General features: G+C 42.6%; 1 pseudogene; it reads left to right on the top strand.

Annotated features, from left to right (window-relative positions):
- The first annotated feature begins 5282 nt into the window (after nucleotides 1-5282).
- LOC137163802 (uncharacterized) lies at nucleotides 5283-6456 on the top strand (annotated as a pseudogene).
- Nucleotides 6457-15414: the final 8958 nt, after the last annotated feature.

Genomic DNA, 15414 nt, shown 5'->3' with positions numbered 1-15414 from the left:
AGGAGCAGAGAGGTTCAGCACTCGTAACAGGCTGACCCTAAAAGATCTGTGAATAACTCAGGGATCTATAAGGGATCAGGACCCTCAGTGAGGAGGCCATGTGCCTTCACACTGGCTCTACATTCTCATATCAGTGTACCTACCAGACAGGGGTGCTGTAACAATTTGTATAGTGGGGCTGCTGAGAGCCATTGAACCAAACTGTAAAGCCTGTATATAATAGAAATCACTTCAAGCCAAGGGGTGCAGCAGCACCCTCTCCCCTCCCAGTTCCAGCAACTATGCTCCCAGTTGTTGCAACCAGAACTCCCTCTCCTAGTCCTCATGAAGAAGGATCACAGCGTGGAAGAGAACCCATTCAAGGGAATGTTGAGTCAATCAGTGCTATCTTTAGCCATTTGGTCCCATGGGCTGGGTAAAGGGTGTATGGAGTAAGGATATGGAATGTAACTACATAGACTAAAAGTCATCCTCCATCTTGGAAGGTGGGTTCTGGACTGGACTGCAGGGACCAATGCGGAAACCACAGACAGCAGGCTCTGGACATTGTGCTCTACTATGTTAAATGAAAATAATTAAAGTATTGAATACAAGAGGACAGATTCTCAGTTGGTGTAAATTGTGAGTTATGACAGATTGCACTAGCTTAGGATCTGTCCCATGCTCCCTGTACCTTACTGAGAAGAACACAGAAGTGTTGATGGTGAAGAGAATAACTGTTATCCCTGCCATGCCCCCACCCAATCCACAGATGCCTATACCTGCAGAACTCCTGTGGTAGCACTTCCACAGGGAAAGACCAGTAGAACAATGCCACAGAGCCAGCTCTCCTGCTTCCTTGCCCTTCAACTGTTAGAGTTGAACTGGATGTGGAGGGGGAGCAATTCAGCCCGCCTTACACTGAAATGGGTGTTGTGTAACATGACTGAATTGAGGACAGATTTCTGGCACGTTAATGTTGCATTTTTTGAGGCCATCTGGGTAAAGGAAAATGTCAAGAGAAATATTGACCAGTAACCGTATGATTCTAAAAAAATTCTAATTCTGCTATATCAGAAGCAGAGAGATCATTAAAATAGTTCGTTTTAAGTTTTCTCAGTTTGCATGAAAAATGGAAATTAGAGACTTTACAAGCATCAGACTCATGAGCAACTTTACTGCAAGAAGAAACTCATTAATTTTGATATGCTAATAAGATGAACTGAAAAAACTCAAAGCATGCAGATGACAACATTGCACTAGGAAAGCACTACATTTTTACTGCAGCTTAACTGAGTCTATTTATTTTTAAAGAAAAGCATGAATATTTTAATCACTGTAGTTTTAGCCACATATTCCTACCTCTGAATCCAGAAAGGCCATCTGAGTTTAAGAAATACATAGCGAGTTATCACTGACCTACATATAAAACAGTAATGTGCCCTAGCTCACTCTGTCTCTTTTTTAAAAAAGAATATAAGAAACTGTGCCTCTAATATACATACACAGTTGTTTGCATAACACTGTAAACTGGAATGCTTTAATGCAGCATTTATACAGAAAAGGATTTGTAAAACATGGTACTACATAGTTAACACTGTTTAAAATGGAACAGGGCATGTAGTCTGTTGTTACAGGGAAGCAGCTTTTTAATTTGGTGTGAACCTGATGTTGCTGAAGGTGAGAGTCTTTATGGGATTGAGTTAAGGAAACTGCAGGTGAATTGTGCTCTGGGATCTTCTACTCAGACACCTCAATAAGGACTTTTACTACCTCTGCTATTAGAGCCCAAGACTCCCCTACACAGAAACTGCTCCATGTGCAAATTGTGAGAATGTTTTGTGATGTGGAAAAATGTCATATGGGACTAAGGTGAAACCACTAAACCCATTTTCACTTCTTTTCTAAACCAGGGTTTCAGCTAGAGAGGAGCAAATCACAAATGCTCTTCTGTTCTATTTGAATTAGCCCCAAAATGTTTAGATGCTTATCCCTTCTTTTTGAAGTCTTCTCCACATTTCCTCTACCCAACTTCCTGATCGGATTGATACATAAATCTTTGGCATCCTCTCTCCTACCTGTATGTGTCTATAATCTGTTGACTTCATGTCACCACCTCAATAGCACCCCAGTTGCATGCATTTCCTCATATCATTCTCAGTTTTTCCTCAGATATTTTCTTCCTTACTCCTGTCCTTTAACAGCCCCTCTCTCTCTCTCTCACACACACACACACACACACACACACACACAGACACAAACTTTTGCTGATATTCCTTTGCAAGGTAGCAGGCCTTCAGTCTTTGCTGGGTCATGGCTGGCAGCTGGATTACAATCTTGCATGCAGCAGGGGTCACTGCTCAAGACAGCATTGTGTGGTTCTGACCAGGGAAGCCCCAGATAACTCAAAATTTAAATATAGCATTCGGCCTGGGCCCAGCAGAGACTCTCAGACTGGCTAAGATTTGAGAGCCACATTGTGACATTATCAGCATAGTTAGAAGATCTGTTAGGCATCAGAGACATACCTCTCAAATGTACATCAACTTGAGGGGCATTACTTATTTTAGTTCCAAAATTACCTATGTTCCACACAAGTTCAGTCTCCTCACTTTTAACATTGAAAATTATTTACCTCAGAAATAAAGATTCATGAAATTCAGATTATAGATATTTACAGCACATAAATAAGTCTCACGTCTCTTTAAGCTCTCTAACCTAAATTTTTGTGTATCCCTCATTCTGGGATGTGTAACACATTGCAGCCTACCTTTAGGCTTTGGTATAGTCAGAGGTGGAAAAAGGAGCATGTGGGAATAGTGATATATGCGAGTTCCCAGGTCAACACAGGTGGATTCATCAGAGTATAAAAAGCAGAACTGGGGTAATTTAAACAATACAAGGGGAGATGAAGGTATTTTCAAAAGATTTTTGTTTGATTCAAGGCCAATGGGGAAAGGCAGAAGTTTCAGGATAGGTTTTATTTTTTCTCAAATTTGAACCCTTATCTCCAGAAGTGAAAGGTGACCACATTAATCTAGCTTGCTACATTCCAGTTTGCTTTATTTTCTTAAAGCAAACACGTTCCTACTACATTTGATAGATACAGTAGAAAGGCCATCCTGCCAGCAACGCTCAGACATTATGGTGCCTAAAGTTCCTATTTTTAGAAAAGGTCAGATACTGTGTCTAGTTAGGAGGTTTGACATTATCCTCCATATGTACAACTGTACCAAAAAATAATGGTTCAAACAGGTTTATGATCAGGATTTAATTATTTCAGTATTGTTAACATTTTGAAAGTCCAGACCTAGATTCAAAATAACATTTACAGAAGGAATAGGTACTCAGACACCATGGTGATTAGCACACTGCAAGAACCTATCTAGAAAATTAACTTGAGCTAATCATCAATTATGCTACTGTATTATAAATTTGCTGTCTGAAACATTGTAGTTAAAGAGGAGTCAGCATTTCTATCATAAATGTTTCCCATGGTATTATAAATTTGGTATATAAACTCTCTAATCTGCTGGGATTTATTTAACATTTTGTACTTAAGAAAAAAAATCTATCTGATCAGTTTTGGAGCCAAATATGGTCTGGTGCTTAAGCCAATGATAGAAGTCAGGTGACATTTTTCTACTTCAGCTTCCTGATCTAATGAGGTAACTCTACCATGGTCTGCAAGTACCTATGTGGGGAGAAGATTTATGATAGTAGAGCATTCTTTCATCTAGCAAAGGCATTAAAGGCTCCAATGTCTGGAAGCTGAAGCAAGACAAATTCAGACTGGAAATAAGGCACACTTTTTTAACAATGAGGAATTAAACATTGGAACAGCTTACCTAAGTGGATGCAGTGGATTCTCCGTCACTTGAAGTTGGGATATCAAGCCTGGATGTCTTTCTAAAAGATATACTCTATCTAGCTCAACTAGAAGGTATGGCTTGAAGGTGAAATTGTGGGGTGAAATTCTATAGGCTGTGCCAGACATGGCAGAACTGGGGGAGCAGTGGAAATATTGTGGGTCTGATCTATGTTTCTGCCCCTGTACACAGTTCCCTGTAAACTGCATAAGTCTCACTTCTGGAACCCATCCAAACCTTGCAACAGTCCATTCTCTAGGCCTTCCTCTTTGGCCTTGGAGCCAAAGAGTGGCAAAGACACATAGTCGGGGCAGTGTCCATTTTTTCCCCTGTACAAACCCTTACACAGGAAAGACTCTTCAAGACCTTATGCAGATTATGCCTGACAGATACAATCTGTGTAGAGAGTCGTGGCTCTCCAGAATACACAGAGTGCATATTCAAAAGCTAGTTTTGCAGCAATGTACCATTTGGGTGGCAATTTAGCAGAACCAAATTATGGCTCTTGTATTATACAAGAAAAAAATGTTTAAAATGTGATTTTTGACCCTACATTACTCAAAGGTTACACTCTCTGTTATGGTCTAATTACTTCTGCAACACTGGAAAAGAACATGTTACAGGATCTGTTATGCTCTGGATAACAAATGATAGGCTTTTCATACTTGAAATGCAGAATTTGTAGATCCTAAGATATATATTTGTTAGATTGGAACAGCTTCAATGATTAATATCTATTCAGGTAGTCATCTATAAGACCTTTATGAAAAGTCAAGCCAGGAGTAGCATGGCAGCAGCATCAAACTTGGATTCCAAAATTCCCTTGAGTTTCTGTATTTCAGGAGTGAAAATTTAGGTACACTGCAGAGGTGAGGGAGGAAACAGGAGGATAATGTTTGCCATGCAACTACCTCCTCTGGCTAAAGGAAGAATGGTTATCAGAAGGGACAGTATTAATGGGCATGGATGCTTCAATCTGGACCAGACTTCATTGGATTAGCTCTAAGGATGTGACAAAAATATACATATTTTATAAGAGACAAATACCAAAAAAAACCAGTATTAAACATAATCAGCTACCAATCCTAGATTACAAAGGGTATGTCTACACGGCAAAGTGAAGTCGATCTAATTTCAGTCGACATTTACCCCCCGAATTAATGAAGTCGGTGGGGCATGATCACACTACGCTTATTGCATCAGGGGAGTGCATCCCCACCAGCCGCGCTTGTATCGATGGACAGAGAGGTGCACTGGGGTAGCTATCCCACAGTGCAACTAGTTGCAGAGGTTTTTAGGAAGATCTTCAGACACCCATCATGAAATGTCCTCCCTCCCTCCAGCTTCTGATGTCAACAGCAAACAAATGAACATTTTTTTGCGCCACTTTTCAAAACCCTGCATCAGCCGCGCGTACGCCAATGTCCGAGAAGCATGGAGCCCACTCGGCTCTGCACTAGCATTGTGAGCATCCCAAACACCTCGCGACTTATCCTGCAACATTTCCAAGCCCAAGAGAGGAGCTGCAGCATGGAAACTTGCAATGTGACTCAAGCCGCCCTGCTGCAAGCCATAGAACAAAACAATTCCCGGTTGCTGCTGGCTGTCACATAGCAGCTGAACACAGTGGGGCACTGTTTCTGGTCCCGGGAAACCAGCACTAACTGATGGGATCGCGTTGTTATGAAGGTCTGGGATGATGAGCAGTGGCTGCAGAACTTTTGGATGCGTAAGGCCACTTTACTGGAACTTTGTGCACTACTGTCCCTGGCCTTGAAGTGCTGAAATGCTAACTGGAGACCTGCTCTGTCAGTGGGGAAATGAGTGGAACATCGCTCTGTGGAAGCTAGCAATGCCAGACTGCTACCGGTCAGCTGGGAATCAATTTGGAGTCAGTAAATCCACCATAGGAGCTGCTGTGTTTCAAGTGTGCAGGGCCATTAAGAGACTTCTGTTAAGAAGGCTAGTGAGTTTGGGAAACGTACAGGACATAGTGGATGGGTTTGCCGCAATGAGGTTCCCTAAGTGCGGTGGGGCGATAGATGGCACGCGTATTATCTTAGCACCAAACCACCTTGCCACAGAGTACATAAACCAAAAGGGATACTTCTCAATGGTGTTGTGAGCACTGGTGGATCACAGGGGGCATTTCACAGACATCAGCGTGGGGTGGTCTGGAAAGGTGCATGATACAAGCATCTTTAGGAACTCAGGTCTGTTCAGAAAGATGCAAGCGGGGACTTTTTTTCCAGACCAAAAAATAACTATTGATGATGTTGAAATGCCAAAAGTGATCTTGGGAGATCCAGTCTACACCTGGCTTCCATGGCTCATGAAGCCATGCACTGGACACCTGGAGAGCGATAAGGAATGGTTCAATAATAGGCTGAGCAAGTGCAGAATGGTGGAGGAATGTGCCATTGGACATTTAAAGGCTCACGGGTGCAGTTTGCTCACTAGTGAAAGCAATATCCCCAGAGTCATCTCTGCCCGCTGTGTGCTCCATAATGTCAGCGAGACAAAGGGGGAGACGTTTCCGCTGGGTTGGGTCGTGGAGGCAGATTGGCTGGCTGCAAACTTTAAGAAGCCAGATATAGCGCAAGGCTGAGAGCCAAATGAGGAGCTCTGCACCTGAGGGAGGCTTTGAAAACTCTTTTTTGTAATGAGCCACGGTAATGAGCGCCACTTATCTGTGCTTTGCCTTCCCGTACCATCGCCTCCGTTACTGCCCTGTCACAGCAACTCCCCTTCCCCCATTACATTAATAAATAAAGAATACTTAATTACAAAGAAGCTGACTCTTATTGCACACACGTAACAGTCGAGGGAAAGGAACATTATTAAACTGTTAGAAACCATTCTCCTGGAATTGGGGGGAGGGGAAAACAAACGCTGCTTGACTGTGCAAGCACAAAAGCCTGCACGTGGAAAGTTCTTAGAATGGCCTTCTTCTCTTCCTACTCCCCTCTTCCAGTGTCAAGTGCAGCACATACTTTACCCTGCCCAATCTCTTCCTGGAATGCTTGGGGGTGAGGGCTTGGGAAGAGGTCGATTTTTGCTGCAAGTTCTGCAGGGGCTGCAGAGGGAGTCTGTACTGCTGTTGCGGCTCCTGAAGCTCAAAAAGACACCTCTACATGTCTGATTGGTCCCTCATTATCTGCAACATCTCGTCCTGTGTTGCAGACTCATGTTCCTGGGCTGCTCTCCATGTCCATGTCCAGTTTTTCGGACAATGAAATCCTCCAGGCTCTGAGCCGGAGGCGTTCATTATCTCGTTGAACATGTCGTCCCGAGTTCTCTTTTTACGCCTTCTGATCTGCAACAGCCTCTCTGCAGAAGTGGAGGACGTGCTGAAGGCCGCGCTTTCCACTGTAAGGCACACAAAGCACCCATTGTTAGTTCATACCATGGGTGAAATGCAATGTTGCAATGTAAAAATCACTCCCCTTATTATTCTCAAGAGACCGGTAGCCCAGAATCATAATTACTACCTCTTCCACGGGTCAGTGTGGGGTGGCAGCCATGGTGAATATGGGGCTCATCCCTCCAAGATTTGAAAATCCCTGGAGCACAGAATGTATTTAGGACTTTTCCCCCCTGCCCCCTGGAACATGACCAGGGAACATCATTTAGCCTCCCAAAATTTGGTTTTTGAAAGAGGCCGCCCTAAAGGATGGGGAGATGGGAGGGCATCAGGCAGGAGAAAACACATTACCATGCAACCCCTGATCCCTGCCACCCAGAACAACATCATGTTAGGGAACCAGCAGTTGACGGAGCCAAAAACCGGCCCAGGAGGGGGAAAATCACACACATTGTTTTCGGTATGAGCACGTGTATTGTAAACTTGCACTGTCTCCCCTAGGTGACCCTACATGATGTTAGTCTCCTGAGGTGACACAAGTAGAAAGGGAGCAGTTACTGCAGGCGTCTGGGTACACACCTGGTCCTTATGTTGCTATGGAGTGGCATGGCAAAGTGTCGTATCCCGGTGGAAAAAATAAAGCTGCCCTCCCAAGAAACCTTCTGAAAAGGATTGCAGATTACCTCCATGAAAGTTTCCTAGAAATATCTTTGGAGGATTCTTGGGCCATCTCTGTGCACATAAACAGTCTTTTCTGGGGGCAATCCTCTGCAAGTTGGAGCACCTATACAGAAGCCTATTCCCACTACACCTTAATTTTTTTTTCGTATTAAACAGAACACATCAGACAATGTAAATCCAACACTGATTGAAATTCCATACTCAGCAGAGGTGCCTTCCCCGGCATCTGGGTCAGCCAAGATGCTGTCCTGCATCTGGCTGGGCTGCTCTGGGATTAAAGACAGCTCCTGGTTCTCAGGGAGAATGGATACCCACTTCCCTGTCCCCCATTCTCCTGTTCCTTGTCCACAGTCTCATCAACAATGGCTCTGGACTCAGATTCCCCCAAGGTATCAATGCTGTGTCGGGGGCAGTGGTGGGGTCGCCACCGAGAACTGCTTGCAGCTCCTCATAGAAATGGCATGTCTTTGGTGACAAACTAGAACGATTGTTCTCCTCTCCTCTTTTGATATGCCTGCCTCAATTCTTTAATTTTAACACAGCACTGCTGCATGTCCCTGTTGTGCCCCTTCTCGAATATGCCCCGTGATATCTTTTTGTAGATATCTACATTTCTTCTGCTGATCAGAGTCATGCCTGAACAGACTTTTCTCCCCACAGACAGATGAGATACAACACCTCAGGTCTACTCCAGGCTGGAGCGTATTTGGAGGGTTCAGTCGCCATGATCAGTTGTGCTAACAACCACTTTTCACACTGACCAAACAGGAAATGGGAATTCAAAATTTCCCAGGGCTTGAGCAGGGGTGGGACTTTTTCTTGTGCACACTGCCGCAGTGCAGAAGAGTTGAAAAACATGCCCAGAGAAGTTGCAGCAGAGCATAGTGGGACACCTTCCGGAGTCCAGTGAGATCGATTTACACAATGATCCATCTACACTGCCTCTCATTCGACCCATCCACTTCGATTTTAGTGCTACGCCTCTCGCAGAGGTGGTTTTATTAAGTCAATGTTTTCGGCGAGTTAGGTCGGTGGAACCTGGCAGTGAAGACACATACATTATATGGTCGATGGAAGGGGGCTTCCATCGACCTAAATTCACAGTGTAGACCAGGCCAAAGATACAATTTTAAAAATGCATAATGTATTATCTTGGCAGTGCTTTCAAAGCCACATCACTAAAAAACTCCATGACTTAGAATAGCTAGTTTACCACCAAGCATGATAACCACGAATCTCCTTTTTTGGATGGAGAGGGGGAAAAAACAAAACAAAGCCAAAGACAATTGTGGCCTGGATTTTAAAAATTAATGTCTATAGTTAGGCTCTTAAGTCTATATTTAGGCATTTAAATAAATCTCCTGATTTTCAAAAGTGCTGAGCACCCAGCATCCCCCATTGACTCCGATAGATTAGGATCAAATCCTGAGTGATTTACTCAAAAATCCCACAGCAAATCAGTGATAGAATCAGAACTAAATCCTAGGAGTTCTTGGATCCCAGCTTCATGCTCTTCGAACTAGACCCTGTGTAGAGCTAGTAAAAAGTGTTAGCTGTTGTCGATGCTTTTCATCAAAATTTCTAATTTCAGTTTAAAAAAAGAAATATTTTCACAAAAATTACATCCTGTTTTCAACCAACTCTAACCATGACACTTCACTTGTTACTTTTTGTGTCCCAATCCATGTAAAAATGGAGGCTCTCAAACCTTTACCTACCTGAGTATCTGCTTCAGTGCTGCATATCTGGTCATGGGGCTTAGAATCATAATGGCACAGATGGCTAACCAATATCTGTATTGTTACCCAACCTGCAGTATCAGATGGTTGGTGTAAAAATCCAGATAGAAGTTGGGATGCCTCACATCCTTAACTTAAATAGCTAAAGACAATTCAACCTCTAAATAATAAATAGTTGTTGTGGGGCTTGTATACTACACCCCTCCTTTGAGGTTGGGGGGCAGGGCATTGTGATCCAGCAGTTGGATCTAACTTCCCACCCTGCATTTCAGGGCAGTCTGGCCTACTGGCCCAAGTTAATATGGCTTCCATGCAGGCTGGACTGTGTAGCCTAGTGGCCAGAGTCCATAGGATGGCCCTGGTTCACAGGGTAGTGGAACCTAAAAACCAGAGGCAATAAAGCAGCCCTCTCAGTCAGGGCAGTGGGGCCTAATGGTAAGTTAGGGAAGTGGGGAACCACCTAGAGATGTGTGGTGCCCAGGGTAGGAGGGCTCAGGCCCTCCCTGCTCCTCTGAGCCATAACCCAGGGTCCTAGCAGCGGCAGGGGTACTCGCCACCAAGTCAACAGGGGTCCTCCCAGAACATGCTGACTGGTTCGCCAATTCGTCCCCTCTAGTAAAGTTTAAGTCTCGTGGGCAACTTCCTACCCCTTTTCCCAGTGATGGAGTCCATAGCTGTCATGTCACAGGTCTCTGGGGGTGTTGGCTGCTGCCACTCCCTGTGACTCTGTTCCTTCTGGGCCTCCTTCAGGTGATGAGGTGGCCGCCTGGGTTGTGGTGCTCTCAGCTTGCATGGTCTGGGGCTCTGGCAGTTCCTGCGCAGGTGCCCACAAGGTGCATCCTCTCTCCTCCACAGTCCACACCAACTGAGTTTGGCTGCTCTCTTTTGTACTGGGGCTGCAGATGGAGCATGCCCAGTAGAGCTAAAGGGGTGTGGCCTTCTCGGCCCACATAGTGGGATTAACCTTGGCTGGACCAGTGCGGGGCTTGTACACCCTTTCACAATAATAACAATAAATTAGAGGCCTAAAAAAACACCAGCAGTTTCTTCTTCTTAGGGTGGTGGATGGAGACACTGGGAATGGGTGTTACAGGGTGAATACTGAATGCCTGGTTACTTGCCATACTGACTTATATTCAGAAATTAAGTACTGTTTGAGTTACTGAACTACAGATGAGTAAGAACCACAAAGATATACAGATAGAGTGGAATAGGCTTACTCAGAGTGAGGAAGCGAGTGTTGTGTTGGAAAAATATTGAGGAGGAATATATGGGGCATTTTCCTTAGAAGGAAACCCTTTTCAGCAAGAGATGTTATAGGGTGATCATTCTTCTGGCAGCAAGAAAGTCTTTTGGGGTGAAGGTTGGACTGAACTGTGCTAAGCAAGCCAGTTGTGGAGGCTGGGAACTCAGGAATATAGATATCTGGGTGTAAAATGGCCGTGAGTAACCTCAGGTAATGTGCCTACTAGGAATAAAGTGTCTGATCTCATGAGTAATGTAGATAGCCTTTTAGAGAGAGAGAGGCTGCGACAAACAATTCCACACCCTAAAAAAAAAAAAGCAAAACTGAAATCATACTACAGACCTCTGGATCAAAAACAGTGATGAAGTGCTGAAGTGCAATAAAGCAATTGGTTCAGGAAGTAGTAAGTGTGGTTACAATACTTGTAACAATGACCAAAATGAGTCACGTTTTGATTCCCTAATTTACATTAGCAGTCCCATTGAAGTTAATGGGATTACCAATATATGAGTAAAGGGGGTCACAATCTGGCCCTATATAGTTAAGTTTACATATCAAGAGGCTGTATTTTCACACTATGTTGTTTCAAAGGAGGATTTTTTTTCTTTAACCAAAAAATGTATTTAGAATGAAGGGGAAAATTAGGAAATTATCATCTATAATTTCAACAAGGAAGTCTCACAAAAGTTTGTCAAGGAAGGGCATGGAAGGTCTGCATAGTTCAGAAAAAAACAAAAGGAAGGAAAAGAGCAGTGTGATTAAATGGCAAGGTACAAGAATTAATTTGTGTCCTCAATGTACCCTTCAGAAATGGAAACCCAGCTAAAGCAATGCTAAGAGAATGGAACATTTGGCATACAACATCTAATACAGAGATTAAAAGGAAGCTAAGAGCACATACAAAGAACAAATAGTCAAAGATATTAAGATAAATAATAAGAAACTATTTAAGAAAATGAAATCATACATCGGAAGCTGGCTAGAGTAAGTAGGTCTGCTAGACTGCTAAGTGTAAAGAGGGCAAGCAAACAGCATAAAGAGACTTCAGTGAAGCTAAATGATTTATTTTGCTGTTTTCATTACAGGAGGTTGGGATGAATTTTTATCCTGAAGTTACTCTGAAGTTACAGCTAGTGATGTTGAAGCCCTAATGCATAAAGAGCTATTAAAAATATTGGTGATGGAACAACTTAAGAAATTTCAGTTGTAATAAATCACAGGATCAGATTATATTTATCTGAAGTTCTGAAGGAATTAAAGAATGAAACACAATAGCAGGCATACTATAATTTATCATTAAAGATATGCAATTTATCATTACAACAGACATTCTCCTGGATGAGTGGAAGGTGGCCAGCATTGTACCAATCTTTAAAATAGCTCTTAACGCTAACCCTGGGAAGTGAAAACCAGAGAAGCTTAATTCAGTAACACAAAAAATAGTTGAATAAATCATTGAAGATAATTTTGAAACACCCACAGTAGATAAGTATGATAGAGAGAAAAATTCAAAATGAGTAAATTGCAAGTCAGCACAGATAAACTGATATCCTTATTAGTGAGGATAAATTGTTCCTCTCAAACCTGTTAAAATTTTATAAAAGAGTTAACAAAATATTGAATAAAAGAGAATCAGTGGATATACATTTAGAGAGACATTTCAAAGGTATTCGATAATATAATTCACAAGAGGCTTTTAAGGAAACTTGGTGACCATGAGGTAAGAGATAAAGTCTTTGTTGTGGATTAAAAGGAAAGAGAAAAGGACAGGGATAAATGGCCAATGCTAAGCATGGAAAGATGTTAATAGCGTGATGACACAAGGAGTACTACAGGATCAGTGATGGGATCAATTTCATCCCTCCCTTTAGCCCCATATATTTATTAATGACTGGGGAGAGAGGATGAATAATGAGGTGGCAAAACTGCTGACAACACAAAGCTATTTAAATTGCACAAAACTAAGGGAATTGTAAATAACTCCTGGAGGATGTAACAAAACTGGCAGCAGAATGGCAAATAAAATTCAGTCTAGTCAAATGCAATGTAAAGAACAAACTATTTAAACTACTTGTGTACATTAATGGATTCGGAATGAATTACCGTAGAACCTTGATTATTCGCATTAATAGCATGGAGAATTATTAAATTTTGTTGTTAAATCATAAGTGAAGAAACAAGCAAAAAACCCGGCAAAGCAGGCATCACATATTCTGTTAATCTATTTTTAAAATATTGACTTTCATTTTATTTTAATACGCCAGAATGTATTAGTGATGCTCAGTTCACATGATCATTTGCCACTGCTGGGAGGGAGGGTTGTGAAGTGTTTGCCTCTCATAATATTAATGAAGTCTCAGCAGGCAAACAATTCTGAACAGTGGCCAACTAATGAGCCTGCCTTCCTTTACCCACGTCCAGATCCAGATAGTTTCTGCTGCCAGGAGCTATCAGATGCCTTCATAAAGAACACAGACTCTGCTTACAGGGCCAGAGAGTGAGTAGCAAGCAGCCTGCCCAAATTGAAAGCTTGACCATCTCCAGATATTTGCATGCAAAGGGGTGCTTCTGGACGGTAGGTGGGTGAACCACAACCATAACAGCATTTCACTTCCTTCCTCTGATCCTGAATGGGACAAAGGAGCCATGAAAGGGGAGAGGAAAGAAAGGAAAAGCTCAGAACCAGACCTAGATAGGGGAAACAAGTCCTCAACCTTTCCAGACTACAGTACCCCTTTCAGGAGTCTGATTTGTCTTGTATACCCCCAAGTTTCACCTCACTTAAAATCTACTTGCTGACAAAAATCAGACAAAAAATACAAGTGTCACAGCACACTATTACTGAAAAATAGCTTACTTTCTCATTTTTACCATATAATTGTTAAATAAATTGATTGGAATATGAATATTGTACTTCCATTTCAGTGTATAGTATATAGTGCAGTGTAAACAAGTCGTATGAAATTTTCATTTGTACTGACTTTGCTTGTGCTTTTTATGTCACCTGTGGTAAAACTAGGCAAATATCTAGATGAGTTGATGTACCCTCTGCAAGACCTCTGCGTACCCCCAGGGGTATATGGACCCCTGGTTGGGAACCACTGAGTTAACTTACATTGGGCCTAATCCTCCCTTCACTTACACTGGTATAAATCAGGTCTGACTCCACTGAAGTCAGCGAAGTTAAACTGGTATAAGTGAGAGCAGAATCAAACCCATAGTCTCTCCCTCAATTTCTCAGAAGCTAACACTTTTTAAAACCATATCAACTTCTGAGTAGCTTGCCATGCACTTTGTGCCCAGGGGCAGAGGCAGCCAAATGAAACTCCAACTGGACCAAATGTGTGTATGTGTGTGGGGGAAGGGATGGAGTTAACAGGACAGGAAAGGGGACCACAGAATCAGTGCAGTCAGATCAGAAGCATCCAGCAGTGGCCCATGTTGGAAGACTATATGGATCATGAAAGTTCCTACAAGTTTCCATGGCTTCTAGAATCTCTTTGAGCTGGGTCAGACAACACAGCCAAATCTTCATTCCTTCAGAGAACCCCCAAGCCATGGAGATCCCAACCCATAAAGACCAGGAAAAATTCCAATGTGGTGTATAAAGCTTAAAACTCCATGTTAAGTGAAGTACAAGTTATTCTGTGCTGACTGAGAGTTCAGTAGTAATCACTTGAGACCATGGGGCATCATGATATCTCCTTGTCACAGGGTGGGTCTTTAAAAAAAGTGGGTTTAGTCCCACCTGTGATTAGCCTCTAAGTGATGGTTTGCCAATAGGGATCATCTAAGACTGACAAGCGGTCAGTTGGGTGATAGGGAAACCTACAGGAGGACCTAGGAAAGGGGTGGGTTGGAAATGGTTTATCTGTTTAATTTATGGTGGACTGTTTTGGGTTAAAAAATATCATCCCATCAATACCCATCCCACAGAAAAGGACTGAAAATCTGCTGCTGTTGCTGGGAACCTTATTTCTTGCCTGGCTAGTGAGTTGGCCCACTGGTTTAAACTCATCCTTTTTTTATTGCTGTGGATGAAGCACGTCAGAGTTTCCCCCACACATGCCTTCTGTCTAACAGAAAGCCTCTATCCAACGTACCCCTAATTCCCTACACAAACACATACTGACCTCTGTGGAAATGCACCACCATTCCAAAAACTGGAACACCAGCAGTTTTACTGTGAGTCTTGCAATAGATGGTATTTTTCTTAAAGCCCCAGCTGCTGGAGTCAAGCAATTGCATGGGAATCTCAACTTTCTTTTTTTTTTTTTAAAGTGAATAAAAGCTTGAACATGTGACCTGGGTGCATCCTAAAGGGTCAGAAACCAGAAGGCATATAAAAAGAACCCAGACTATGTTATCTTTAAATTTTCATAATTCTTAAGCCAGTTTCATGATTTTAAGTCTTATGCATGATTTTTGATTGCTTGAGGTTGTCAATACTGTGGTAAGTGGAGGGAAAGAGGACCAGACTATGACAGGCCCCTGTGAAGGTGTGCAGTGGGAGAAAGGGGAAGCAGCAGACAATAA

This window comes from Emydura macquarii, unplaced genomic scaffold (assembly GCF_026122565.2).
Source record: "Emydura macquarii macquarii isolate MOO-44397 ecotype Brisbane River unplaced genomic scaffold, CSIRO-AGI_Emac_v2 contig_2636, whole genome shotgun sequence".
Lineage (NCBI taxonomy): Eukaryota > Metazoa > Chordata > Testudines > Chelidae > Emydura > Emydura macquarii.
Note: the sequence above shows the minus strand (reverse complement) of the source record. Positions and strands in the feature narration are given on the sequence as shown.